This window comes from Panthera pardus, unplaced genomic scaffold (genome assembly GCF_024362965.1).
Source record: "Panthera pardus isolate Hobbes unplaced genomic scaffold, ASM2436296v1 HiC_scaffold_12, whole genome shotgun sequence".
Taxonomy (NCBI): domain Eukaryota; kingdom Metazoa; phylum Chordata; class Mammalia; order Carnivora; family Felidae; genus Panthera; species Panthera pardus.
In genome coordinates this window covers 65,997,907-66,012,178 of record NW_026526677.1, presented here as the reverse complement: position 1 = coordinate 66,012,178, position 14,272 = coordinate 65,997,907, and the positions used below count along the sequence as shown (strand labels likewise).

The window sequence follows — 14,272 nt, the reverse complement described above, 5'->3', positions numbered from 1 at the left end:
CTTTCTCTCAAAAAATAAATAATAAACACTTACAAATTTAAAAAAAAAAAGAATGGATTTGATTCTGAAGTTGCCACTTCCTGTGAGATTTGGGGCAAATCATGTTACCTTTCTGGGTTTCAGTTGCCTTATCTGTATAAAAGCAATCCTATCAAAAAAAAAAAAAAAAAAAAAGCAATCCTATCTACCTCACAGAATGTTGTGAATATTAATTAAGATATTGGCCATGGATGTACCTGCCATGGTACCTGGCACATATTAGGTGTTCAGTCTCCCACAAAGCCTGGTGCTTAATTGCGATGTGTGGAAGCGTTCTATCAAGTTTGAACCTGATTTACGGAACTGTTTCTGTGGTGTGCCTGGGAGTGCATGACCCATAAGATGCCTGTGACTCCCCTCAGGTTACACTTGCCTGGCTGTGAAGTGCTAACTCTGGTTATCCGCAGTTGTGCTGCATGACACTCAGTCTGATAACCCAGAAGTGCCAGGCCCAGAGCCTTCACTGGGGTGCTGAACATTCCACCCCAGAAACCTAAATGATCAAACCTGACATTGTGTGGCCCATCTCTTGTCAAGATGGATTGGGATGCTCTGTCTAGACAGTTGTCTCCTTTGGGAAATCACAGTTGCTCTGAGAGGAGGCACATGGTCTACTGTTAAGAATACCAAATAGGCCTGTGAGCTGTTGGGGGGGGGAGGAGTTGCTGTGAGGTGGGTGGGCCTGTGCCGCAGAGCCTGCAAAAAGGAGCTGTCAGCTTCTCTACTCACAGGCCTCTCCGAATCATGCTGGGAGCCGTCTTCTTCACACATGCAGTACCAACAGAGCTCTCAGTCCATGGGAAGGTGCAGATATCACTGTCAGCCTTCCCAGAGGCAGTGATTCTGTGCCCCCACCGAGGAGTGCTAGAGGAATTGAAAGGTAACCCTGTAACATGGATAACCTGCTGGGAAGGAGGGCTGAAGTCTTTATGCAACGTGTTTGGTTGGTTTCTCCTGTAGGTTGGTAAGAGTGAGTATTTTAACATGAGGCTCTAGAATTAGTTAGACCTAGATTCACATCCCTAGATTCACATCATGACCTTGGCTGAGTTACTTAACATCTTGGATTAGCTTCTCGTCTAAAATGGGGATTGGGGCACCTGGGTGGCTCAGTTGGTTAAGTGTCCAGCTTCGACTCAGGTCATGATCTCACGGTTTGTGGGTTTGAGCCCTGCGTCGGGCTCTGTGCTGACAGCTCAGAGCCTGGAGCCTGCTTCGGATTCTGTGTCTCCCTCTCTCTCTGCCCCTCCTCCGCTCATGCTCTGTCTCTCTCTGTCTCAAAAATAAATAAAACACTAAAAAAATAAATAAAATGGGGATAATAATGACTCCCTATCTTATCTGGTCATTGTGAGGATCAGAAGATACAGTACATGCAAAATCTTAGTTTAGTTCCAGGCACATAGCTGATGTTCAATAAATGATCTTTCTCTTTATTAGGTGGGACAGGTTGGAATTTTGAGTTTGTTCCAGATGAGCCTCACCCATATTGAACTTTGGGCCTTGGTTCTCCCTTTGCCAGCTATGTGCCTGGGACAACTTATCTAGCCTCTCAGTCAGTATTTTTATCTGTCACATGCAGTTTATAATTCCCACCTCATAGTGAAGGTTGAATGAGATCAGAGTGCCTGACACGTAGTAAGTGCTCAAAATACTCATTCCTTCCACCTTTGGTTCTTGAGTATCTGAAATACGGTCCCTTTAAGCTTGTTAAGATTCCTCACTAGCCTTGTATGCAGCTGTGTTCAGACAGCTTTGGCAGAAGGAAAAGCTTTTTTTTTTTTTTTTTTTAAATAGACTGTTTCATAATCTTTTGGCTCAGATCTGCTGCTGCTGTACCCTGTGCTCCTCAGGGTCCCTGGGTCCTCCTGCAATCAGCATGTGCCTTGCCTCTCACCTAAATGACCCTGGAAAGTGGCTACCTTGGAATATGTTGCTGAATGCGGAATGGATTTTCCTCCCTGCTCTTGGGGGTGAAACTGGTTCAGGGATTCTTAGCTGAAGGGGGAGGGGCTATTGGGCCTGAACTGCAGTTGGACATAGTGGCCAAGACTTTTCTGGTTTTCATTAAAATTCTCTGGCTGTCTTTCGGGATTGCTCATTGGATATGACTGTGAGCTGGAGGTGGTTATGCTGTTCTCTCGGCTACCCACACCCATCAAGTCACAGTGGCTCTGAGGATGAGAGAAAATTGAAGGTGGAGAACAGGCTGGCTAAGGGGTCTTGCTCAGCAGTCTTTGTGATAGGAGCCCTCTGTCTACAACTACAGAGCTTGAGTGTTAGAAACTCTTAAATACAGATGGGGGAGCAGACATAGCCCAGCTGGGAATGGGTAGCAGAGAGAATCCTCTTACAGATGATCCTTGATGACAGGCTTGCTTTTCAGGGCAGATAGGTAGAGGTTTCCTGGCAGCTGCCAGAGGGTCCCCAAATGTTACATCAATGAATGAAGTCAGTCTGATCTAATCATTTTTCTGAAGTGCTTATACCCTTACATGCCCAAGGGGGTGGAGGTTGGGTGGCAGTTCTCTGAGGGTGACAGACTGAAGTAGAGAAGACTCACTTCTTTAAGAGTTAATTTCTAGTAGTCAAAGAAATCTCACTTAAGATTAGAATTTGAATCTGAAAGTCTAGGTTCAAATGATGACTCTGCTATTGACTTGTTCTGTGATCTCAGGCAACTTGCTTCCGGGGGATAAATTATGTAAAGCTTGTGGCATATCATATGTTCTCAGTAAGTGGTAGATGTTGTTCTAAAGTGCGCTAGGTTTGACCTGTCACTCCAGCTCACCAAGATATATCCCAATTCTGTCATCTAAAACATTTGTTCTACATCCCTCCCAGCTTTGTGTCATTTAAGAAGTTGAGGCGAATGTGTTCCCTAGGGCAAGCTGTATCTTCTTTCACTGGAAAAATACATCAAAACCATATTATTATGTTTCCCAGTGAGATGCTCACAACGTCAGATACTTCATTGCTTGGTAACTTAGTAGGAAGAAAAAAAAGGGGTTTTCCTGTCATTCTTGATGGATAGATCATGAGAAGGCCATTTAATTGATCTTGGGTATAAATGTCCCCTGACTCCCAAGAGAGCAGCACTGAGGCTGCCATTTGCCTTCACAGTAAAACCCCATTTCCAGTCTTTTCTCCATTTACTCTCAAACCTCTGTGTTCTAGCCACAGTGGACTGCTCACAAGAAATTAATATGGAACATATCCTATATACCAAAAAGTGTTCCAAATATGGATTTACAGCTCAAATAAGAACAATAAAATGAAAATCGTACATCCATCATTCAGCTTATAAAATTGAATGTTATTGACCTTAGTGGCTGCTTGTATACCTTCTGCCCCCAAATCATGTCCCCTTTTCTCTTCACCACAGGCAGTGGTTATCTTGACTTTTGTGTTGATCATTCCCTTACTTTTAAAATGTTTTAACCACACATGTTTGTATTACTAAACTGTATATTGGTTAGTTTTTTAAAACAAGGAGCAAGTACAAATCTAGCAAGCTTTGTAAGAAAGGGGCAATAGTGCCACTATTAGGTCTAAAAATGAGCTGATTTGGGTTCATAGTTTGACTTTGGCTTTCCTAGGGGTTACAAAAGGTCCTGATGGGGAAGTTGGTGGGCAAGATTATAAGTGGATCCTAGGAAATTTAAAGCCCACCATTATCTGGACATCTGATGAGGCTATACTGTGGGTCAGGCACTGGACATCTAGTAGGATATGGTCACAGAGTGGACTATTCTATCTTTTCTATCTCTTATTTTTCTGTGACCTACCTCCAGCTCTAGGGATTAGGTCAGAGCAAAACTTGTCTGTGGGATGAAGTGAATGCCATCAGCTAACCCACATGGACAGCATAGGGGAGATGAGCAGGCACTTCACTAGCACAAGGTCAAGGCAAATGGAATCAGAAAAGAGTTGGGACCAACTCTTTTACCCATCGTTCTTTGCCTGATTAAAAAGAGAATATGCAGTACCATCTATGGAATTTTCTTACCTAAAAATTGACCCCTAAATCTAATCAACCCTCTAAAGCTAACTTTGATTTATCAGAAAGATGGAAAAAATTAAGTTATACTCTAAGGAAGCAAATAGATAAATGCAGAGTGTTGGACAACTGATTCGACATTTGCAACAAGTCAATGGCATGAAAAAATAATAATGTGACTTAAAAATTATAATCGATGTAATAAATGAATCTTTTTTTTTTTGATTCAGATAGTCTATGTATTAGTTTGCTACAGCTGCCATAACAAAATACCACATACTGCGTAGCTTAAACAACAGAAATTTATTTTTTTTCACATTGCTGGAGGCAATGATTAAGGTGCTGGCAGGCTGATTTTCCCTGAGGCCTCTCTCTTTGGCTTAGAGATGTTACCCTCTTCCTCCCTCTTCACATAGTTATCCCTCTGCACACACATGGCCCCAGTGTCTCTCTATATGTCCTAATCTGTTTTTTTTTTTTCTTATAAAAACATCAGTCATATTGGTTGAGGGACCACCGTAAAGGCCTCATTTTAACAAAGTTACCTCTTTAAAGGCCCAATTACAGTCACATTCTGAGGTACTGACACTTAGGGCTTCAACATATAAATTTGGGGGTCAGGGGTGACATGATTCAGCCCATAACAGTCTAATTGTAAAAAAGCATTGTTGAAATGTTGGGGAAATTTTATTATGGACTGATACCAGGGGGTCACTGTTAATTTTTCTAAGTATGATAATAGTACTGTGATGTTAGAGAATGGGTAATGTAGAGGTGAGTTCTGAAGTATATAGAGATGAAATGATATGACGTGGAATTTGTTTTAAAACATTTAAACAAAGAAAAAATAGAAAAAGGCCAAAGTGTTCATATATGAAGTCAGTGATGAGTATCATGGGCTTACTTTTCGGCATGTTTGAAAATTTTATAATCAAATATTAAAAATATTTAGATCAGCAATTCCAAAGAGGGCTTAATGGCAGTGGGAAATTTGATGATGGCCATCTTCAATGTCTGTCCCTTGAGTTTTACTTCTATTCTGGTTGGCTTCTTCATGTGGTAGTCATTTTGGGGTTCTGTGCTGACTGCCTCTACTCAGTCCTTGGTGAAGGACATCCTTCAGGAACTTCTTAGGTAAATGGAATGTGAATTTCTGAGATCTTGTATACCTGAAAATACTTTTGTTCTATTCTCACAGTTGATAGTTTGGTTGGAAATCATTTTTCTTCAGAATTTGGAGAGTATTGCTTCATTGACTTGTTTTTATTGATGCTGCTGAGAAGTTGGAAGCATTTGAATTTCTTATTCTTTGTATATAGCCTGTTTGTTTGCTTTTCTTCTTACTGATGGCTTTTACAATCTTCTGTCTGTAGTTTTCTGAAATTTCACACTGTGTTTTGTGTGCTGGGCCCTTTGAATTTGGCAACCTGCACCCCTTAGTTCTTCAAAGTTTTATTGAATTATGTTGTTATAATTTTTCTTCTTCTTTTTTTTTCTGTTCTTTCTTGGGAATTTCTCTTAGTCAGATATTGGACCTCCTGTACTGAACCTCTAGAATATTCTTAGCTTCTCCTATTTTCCATACCTTTGCCTTGTGATTCTCCTCTCCAGAAGATTTTGTGAACTTAATCTTTCAATCCTTTTATCGAATTTTTTTTTTATTTCTGCTATTAAGTTGTCAATTTCCAAGAGCTCTTTTTTGTCCTCTTGGTGCTTCCTTTATATAGCATCCTATTTTCATTTCATGGCTGCAATTTTATATCATTTTTGTGAGAATATTAATGGTAGGTCCCTCCCACCTTGTTCCCTGCCTCACAGAGTATGTATTTCCTTCCAGTTGCTTTTGTGTATTTTCTGTGGTCTGTATCTTTATCAGAGACTTTTCCAAGATACCACTCTGAATGTGATCCTTGGCTGTGTGGTCTCATTAAGGTTGGGGGCAAGGAGAGGGAGTGATAAAAAAAAAAAAAAATCTGTCGAGACCTTGACATGGTAAGTGAAGGAAACCACTCACAAAAGACCACATAGTGTATGATTTCATTTATATGAAATGTCCAAAATGGGCAAATCTATAAAGACAGAAAATAGATTAGTAGTTGCCCGCGGCTAGAGGCGGGTGGGGGATATGGATGGAGTGACTGCTAATCGGTTTAAGGCTTTCTTTGGGGGTAATAAAATGTTCTAAAATTGATCATGGTGGTGGTTGTACAACTCTGCGACTATACTAAACACCACTGAATTGTACACTTTAAAAGAGTGAATCGAGTAAGTTATATTTTAATAAAACTTAATATTATATCTTAATAAACCATCCCAGTGGTGATGGTTGTACCACTCTGTGAATATGCTAAAAATCATTTGAATTGTACGCTACATTTAAAAGGGCAAGTGGAGTATGTGAGTTATATAAAGCTGTCACAAAACAAAAAAGCTGTCAGACTGAGTATGGGATGGAGATCATTAACTGTGGGCTTCACTATAGTGTGATCTGGGTGGGCTGTTTGTTCAGAGCCCCTAAGGCTGCAGTCTGAGGTTTTTCCTTGGTTGCATTTACCAGGGAGGAGAGTCTTCCTCATTTCTTTGGCTGAAGAGGGAAGAGAGAAATCTCTAGAGGAGAGGAACTAGGAAAATCTATTGTATTTCACCTTCACCAGACATAGTGCCCTTGTCTTTTTTATGTTCCCTTTTAACCACGCTGGGTATTCCTGGACCAGAGCCACTCTTACTTTTTATTATGGAAAATTCCAAAGACTACAAAGTAGAGAGGATAGTGCAATGAATCCTCATGTTCCTATCACCCCGGTTCACCAACGATCGCTTCACAGACATTTTTGTTTCATCCGTGTCCCCGTCAACCCTTTCCCCTAGATTATTTTAAAACAAATACTAGATATTTCTGTTTTATGCTGTCTAGTGTCTAAGCCTCCAGAATTCTGTCAGTGAGGAGAAGGATCTAGGGATTTAACTTCTTTTCAAGCAGCTTTCACTGTTTTCTTTATTTTTACATCCTGTCCCCCTGCTCCAGGAGTGAGCGTTACTGCCAGTCCCGGGCCTGGCGAGGACTCTGTGGTTTCAGTCAGCCGCACACTCAGCTTTTCCTGCATCTGGTTTAGATTCAGATTTCTTGAGTCTGCTGTCAGTTACTTGCTCATCTGTTTCCCAAGATTCCAAAATTTGACACCATTATCTTCTCTCCTCTTTCCCTGTACTTGAACAGTTTTGTTATTAGGAAAAAAAAAAGTCTCTGCTGAATTTTTGTCGGGTTTCAGGAGTAAGTGAAATTAGATGCAGCTGTTCAGCGTACACCTTCTTAGGAAGATCAGCTGCTCCCCCACTTTTTTCTTTTCCATTTTGCTTTCATCCTACCACCTGATTTTTTTTTAATTAAAAAAAAATTTGTTTAATGTTTACTTATTTTGAGAGAGAGAGAGAGAGAGAGAGAGAGAGAGACCGGGTACAAGCAGGGGAGGGGCAGAGAGAAAGGGAGACACAGAATCCGAAGCAGGCTCCAGGCTCTGAGCTGTCAGCACAGAGCCCAACGTGGGGCTCGAACTCACTAATGATGAGATCATGATCTGAGCCAAAGTCAGACACTTAACTGACAAGAGACATCCAGACACCCCTATCCTTTCTGATTCTACTCAAACCTCGACCCTGGACAGATAGGTAGGTAGATAGGTAGGTAAGTAGATAGATAGGTAGATAGATAGATAGATAGATAGATAGATAGATAGATTTGCCAGGAAAGGTCCTTTCCAATCTTCTAAGAACTGAGAGAAATCTTCTTATAACACACCTCTCTTCTGACCCTAAGCCCAGGCAGAGGGAAGGAGCGCCTGCCTGCCTTTGTGCCTCACTGGCATTTTGCACTCACCTCTTATTATAGAATTGTTTGCTTGCACTTTGCTGCATTGCAGTGTGGTTACCTGCCTGCCTTCCCTGTTGGCCTGTGGGCAGGACTTGGGAGTAGGGCTACGTGTTGTTTCTCTCTGTATCATGAGCACCGTGCCTGACTCCCAGTAAACATTTGTTAACTCACAGACTGGATAATTGAGCACGTCGCCTCCAGGGTAAGGACAGAGAAGCATACAATGCCCCTTTCCAACTGCCCCTTTGCGGGCACTGCTGTTTGCTAAATATTAAGGAGGGAAACAGGCCTAGTCAGCTTGTTGTTATGCAATGTTGTTCCCTTTGCTTTCAAGTCTGGTGTTTTTTACCCAGTCAGCAGGTCGAGCGGGAGAGGGAGGGGAAGGGGAGGGGAAGGGGGAGCCCACTCCCGCCCCAGAGTCCTCCCCCCATAGGAGTGTAAACATCCTACCAAAGAAGGAATGGACTCCAGCAGAAATGCCTTCCTTCCCTCCCTCGATAGAAAGGCTTGTGGTCTGCACATCACTTTACCCTAGAGGAGTCCATTTGTTCTGTCTTGACAGCAACTTAGTTCTGCAAGGTCTTTCATTGCTTTTTTCCTTTTGGATGAAATGCCAGAAGAATTTTTTAAATTGCTGATTACATTGTTTTTAAAAATCGGACGTTAAAATATGATCTAGCAGAGGTCCTGTTAAAATGCAAATACGTAACTTTAAAAGCGTAACATTTAACCTGTAGTTTTTTCAAGTATGTTACTCAAAATGCTATATATAGCCTCTGGGAGGAAAGAAATGGAGAACTATAGGTCAAACAAATTTGGGATGCTGGATTAAACACACTTAAATAGGGTTCCGTACTTCAGGACTTGTCAGAGCCTTGCTACTATGCATTGTGAATGTCACAGAGGGGCACTCAGTAGGCAGCATTTCCTAAATATACCTTACTTTTCATCAGAGGAGGAGCATTTCAGTGTTATGTTTTGTGGGAAACACACAACTCTGGAAACAGCCCCTTAAGCTCGTTGAGCTCCAGTTGAAATGCCACTTCCCCTAAGGCTTTCCTGAATTCCCCCAGAGATACATAACTTTTTTCTTCTTTGAATTGTACTGCCTTCATGTGTCTTATTGTCTCCCTACCTCTTCCCTTACCCCCTAGTAGATCATAAATTCCTTGTATATGTTGTATCACTTGTTTTTTTCTTAATGTTTATTTATTTATTTTGAGAGAGAGAGAGAGAGAGAGAGAGAGAGAGAGAAAGAAGGAGAGATAGACACAAGGGAGGCAGAGAGAGAATCCCAAAGCAGCATGGAGCCCGACACCGGGAGCCCAACTTGGGGACCCCGATGCAGGGCTCGAACTCATGAACTGTGAGATCATGACCTGAGCCGAAATCAAGAGTCGGACGCTTAACTGACTGAGCCACCCAGGCGCCCTGTACATGTTGTGTCACTTCTACTGCATCTGAGACATTGCCTTGCACACAGGTGCTCGAGAAATGTATGCAGTACTGCACTGGTGCCTTAGCTAAGTCATCCTCGGAGTTCAGAGGGCACTGGCAGGGGTGCGAACTCCAGACAGATCTGGAGCTTGGGACCCTCATATGGATGGGGGAGAGGGCTCACAGGAAGGACACAAGGCCAGTTGAAGAGCCTGTTCCTAAAGGACAGAATAAGAAGGCCAAATCAGGAGATGCTGAGAATATAAATCAAATGTACCGATGGCTGGCTGTATGCCAGACACCCTGTGGTAAAATGAATATTTAAACTTAATTCCATCCCTTCAAGTAGGTGATATTATTCCTATTTCATAGATGAAGAGACAGGCATCAGAATGGTGGAGTAGAAATAAGTACCTTTATGCAGCAGGTGCTGTGCTCCTGGGGATACAAAATGAATAAAGTTCAGTCCTTTCCTTCAGGGAACCCTGGTTTCATGGAGTAAATAGTCCTGTAAATATATAAGCAATGGGGGTAAGTGCAGGAATGAAGCTATGATTGGGGTAATATGGGAGAACCAAACAGGAGAACCTAACCTGTGTGGGGGAAGGGGTGGGAGGTGACAAGCCCAGTTTGCAGGGGGAGAGTGACACCTGAGCAAGGTGGCATGAAGGTGCAGGGACTGAAGGGACCAAAGGCAAAGCATGGGGTGAGAGATATCGGGATGAATTCGTTGTCATCAGTGTAGGAAATGTGAGGTAGGCTAGGAATGAGGAGAACCTGACAGGATGTTGTGAACAGGTTGAAGCATTTCAGACTTGATTTTGAAAACCATGGGTTTGTAGTTTTCAGCCAAAGAGCAAACTGCCCAGCATGTTTTATTTTATTTTTATTTAAGGTTATTAAATTTTTTAAAGTCTATGTATTTTGAGTGAGACAGAGACAGTATGAGTGGGGGAGTGGCAAAGAGGGAGGGAAAGAGAGAATCCCAAGCAGGCTCTGCACTAACAGTGCAGAGCCTGACTTGGAACTTGAACTCATGAAACCATGAAATCATGACCTGAGCCAGACACTTAACCGACTGAGACACCCAGGTGCCTCCCAGCATATTTTAGACACATACCCAGGTGGTGGGCAGTGGTAGTATTATTCTCATCCTAGGTAGGGGAGCCAAGGTTCAGAAAGTGACTCACCCAAGATCACTTAGCTTGTTAGAGTTGGAACAGAGCCACAATTTCAACTCAGATCCATCTGAATGTTTACACTACTGAGCTACCTCTCAAAGTAACAATGGCCAACAGACTGAAAAGTATTTACTCTCACTCTGATATTTGAATCAGAGAATAGTTTTAAGACTTCATATTATGAAGAGCCAAATTTATGTGGTACTGGTCCTTAGTGCTATAAAAGTTCAGAGAAGGAGAGATTAGGGAGGAATTCAGGGGGGAGATGGCATTTATATTGCCCTGAGAGATAAACTAGAACAGATAACAGGAAGCCAGGTGAGAGAAAAGTGAGGCTGTGCGCCATGTGGGAGGGCAGGAGTGGGCCTGGGAAACAGTTGAGGAGAGGCCACTTCCTGATATAATCACGGTCACTTGCTTCCTGAGATGGCTGTGTAAAGAAGAGAGAAACAAATGATCACATACCTCAGTTCCCATCTTTACTTTTGCAAAACACACAACTGGCATTGAAAACATATTTTTATTGCTTTTTTATCGTCACTAGAGAGTTTATTCAACAGTGTTCCCTTACACTGCACTGTAATTTGTCTCAGTATCCCCGTCCTCTCCTCAGAAGCACTCCAAATATATAAGGGAAACAACTGAAGTTCCTATAGATAGTAGAACGACAACCAGATGTGTAAGTGGAAATGACATTCGACAGTCTGTGTGTTGAACTGAGCTTGCTTATATAGAAGGGGGTGTTTGTTTGTGTTGGCTCTCCCAAGTTCTCGTAAGAGTCCTTCTAACTAGATACTGATTATCTTCAGAGCCTGGAATTGGGATCTTTTGTGAATGCTACTGTATTTATTACAGTGAATGGTATGAAAAAAAGGATGCATTTATGAGTCAGAATAGATCTGGGTTAGTATCCCAGCTTCCCAGACTACCAATTCTTCTACCTTGGGCACATTATGAATTTTGTTAAGAATAAGTCTTATAGATCTTTGATCTTGTAATTATGCCCCTTCTCTCTGCCCTCATCAGATTTACCCTCATCACTAGGTAATTCTCAGTAGCAAATAACCATGCTCCAGTATTTCTTATCTGAAAATAAACAACCCCCCCATCCAAAATCCCAAAATGTTTTCTAATTTTGTCCCTTAACTATTGCCAAATAAATTCATTATGTAATTTACACCTCTGTTGACATTATATCCCCCTCTAACTGTCTTCAAGTTTCTTTGTTCCTTTTCTCAGTAAAACTTTCAGGTTGTCCACAGTTTGGGCTTTGATACCTTTCCCTCCCTCTAATCTTTTTCCATTGTCCCACCAGGACTATTGCCAATGTCATTCAATGAATGACCTTCATGTGACCAAGTTGAAGGCCACTGCTTTCTTTTAATCTTATTCATTTTCTCAGCAGCATTCGACAAGACTGATTTCACTGTTTTCTTGGACTCTACTTTCCTGGGTCTCTTCCTACCTCCCTAGGCTCTCCTCCTTATGTCCTCCACCTCTAAGTGGTAACACGCTCCATGTTCTGCAATGGTCTCCTTCCCTTCTCCGAGATAGAGAATAGATATCCTCTTCTAATCCAATGACTTTCAATAACATCCATTTGCCTATGACCTTCAAATTTGTATCTTTATCCTCAAACTTCCTCTAGAGCTCCAGACTCACGTCCAAATAGATGCCTAAGAGGCATTGCACATTTAACATGGCCGAAAGTGAACTCTTGACTTTGTCTCCACCTGAAACTTGTTCTTCCTTCAATCTTCCCGACCCCAGTAAGTGGTGCTACTGTCCCCCCTCAGTGCTGAAGCCAAAATATCTAGGCATTGCTTTTGATTTCTTTTTTTCTTCCCCATCATCATCCATTCCTTCAGCAAGTCTTATCTTCTCTGGCTTCAGAAACATTCCCAAATGTATCTGCTTCCCACATCTCCACCATCAGCACCTTAGTCCAAGTCATATCATCCTCCACCTAGACCATGTGCAGTGACCCCCTAACTAGACTCCTTGCTTCTGCTTGTATCCACACCACTCATTATACCCTCCATTACAGAGATCAGAGAAATCTTTAAAACTGTTCATTAGTTTGTGCCACACTCCCTACCCACCCCCTTGTAGCTGGCCTCCCATTGCACTCAGAATGAAATCCACACTCCATGCCTTGGTGGACCAAGGTCTCTGGACCTGCCCCATGTCACTCACTCAGCCCTCTCCTCGTGGACTCAGCCTTACTGTGCTGGTTTGGTTCCTTGAACTTGCCAAGTCCATTCTCATTTTAGGGCCTTTGCCCTAGCTCTTCTTCAGCCTGAAATGCTCTTCTTCCAATCTGCATGTGTTTGGTTCTTTCTTGCGCAAATCTCATTGTAAATATAGCCACATCAGAGAGGATTTCTCTGACATCCCACTCTAAAATTGCCGTCTAGGGGCGCCTGGGTGGTTCAGTCCATTAAGTGTCCAACTTTGGCTCAGGTCATGATCTCACAGTTCATGGGTTCAAACACGACGTCGGGCTCTGTGCTGACAGTTCAGAGCCTGGAGCCTGCTTCAGATTCTGTGTCTCCCTCTCTCTTTGTCCATCCCCTGCTTGTTTTCTTTCTCTCTCTCTCTCTCTCTCTCAAAAATAAACATTAAAAAATTTAAAAAATAATAAAATTACTGTCTAGTCACTCTGTCCCTTCTTATTTTAATTCTCTACCTGTACTTGTTGATATCTGATATTTTTCTTGTTCATTAATATATATGCTCATTTCTCCATTCATTCATTGCTCTGCTGCCCAACTGGAATGCATATTCTATGAAGTGGGGCAGCTCTGTCTGTTTATTGCTGTATCCTGTAGTCCTGGATCGGTACTTGCACATGGTAGATGCCCACTACCAATGAATGGGATGGGTGAGCATGTTTTCCTCATCTGTAGAATGGAGAGCCTAATACTTATGTCTCACAGTTGTTAAGGACTTACACTATCAAACTTGATAATGCATGTGAAGTAAATAGTTCTGTGCCCAGCATATTATATTTAATGAATAGAAAATATATATTTTTTTAAGTTTATTTATTTATTCTGAGAGAGAGAGAGAGAGAGAAAGTGTGAGTGGGGGAGGGACAGAGAGAGAGAGAGAAAGAATCCCAAGCAGGCTCTGCACTGTCAGCAGGAACCGTGAGATCATGACCTGAGTTGAAGTCAGATGCTAAACTGACTGAGCCACCCAGATGCCCCTAAAATATATTATTTTTTAAGCATCTGGCTTATTATAGATTTTCAACAAAGATTTATTCTCTTTCTTACAGTCTGGATCCCCGTAGTATTTTTATATTGAGACAGTTTACACTCTGGACAAGGTGAAAGGTACTTCCTAATCAGCTATAACTCCACTTTTTTTTTTTTTTTTCTGAAGAAAAGGTTTAAAAAGTACTGTTCAATGAACAGTTGACATCAGCTAGTTTAGAACCATTATCAATGTCACTTCTGTCCCCATCCCCTAATATACACAGAGACAACTGCATTACAACAAGGTTTGGGTTTCTCTTGGGAGATCATAATTTTCTTCTTCTCTTTGGTTATATGATCTTTTCCAATTAACTTTCCTTCGAGTCAGTGTTTTGGGATTTGACTTCCAAATCCTGGTGTTTAGGTTCTCTGAAAAGCTTTCCCGACTTTTGTGTGTTCTGATCAATATTTCTTTTGCATTTATTTAATAAGTATTTAGGGTCAACTGAGTGCCAGGAAATGGGGATACGGTTAAGAATTCATA

At 41.8% G+C, this 14,272-nt stretch overlaps 1 protein-coding gene across 2 annotated transcripts in view; it reads left to right on the top strand.

The window, feature by feature from the left end:
- Positions 1 to 14,272, top strand: part of RAB30 (RAB30, member RAS oncogene family) — an 83,966-nt gene that overhangs the window by 30,518 nt on the left and 39,176 nt on the right. Inside the window, exon 1 of one of the 2 annotated variants that reach the window (XM_019449958.2) lies at positions 735 to 919. The exons of the other annotated variant lie outside the window; for it this stretch is intronic. The gene's annotated coding sequence lies outside the window, so the exon portion shown is untranslated. Of the gene's footprint in view, positions 1 to 734; positions 920 to 14,272 lie in introns of those variants that run through there. 2 annotated transcript variants of the gene reach the window in all.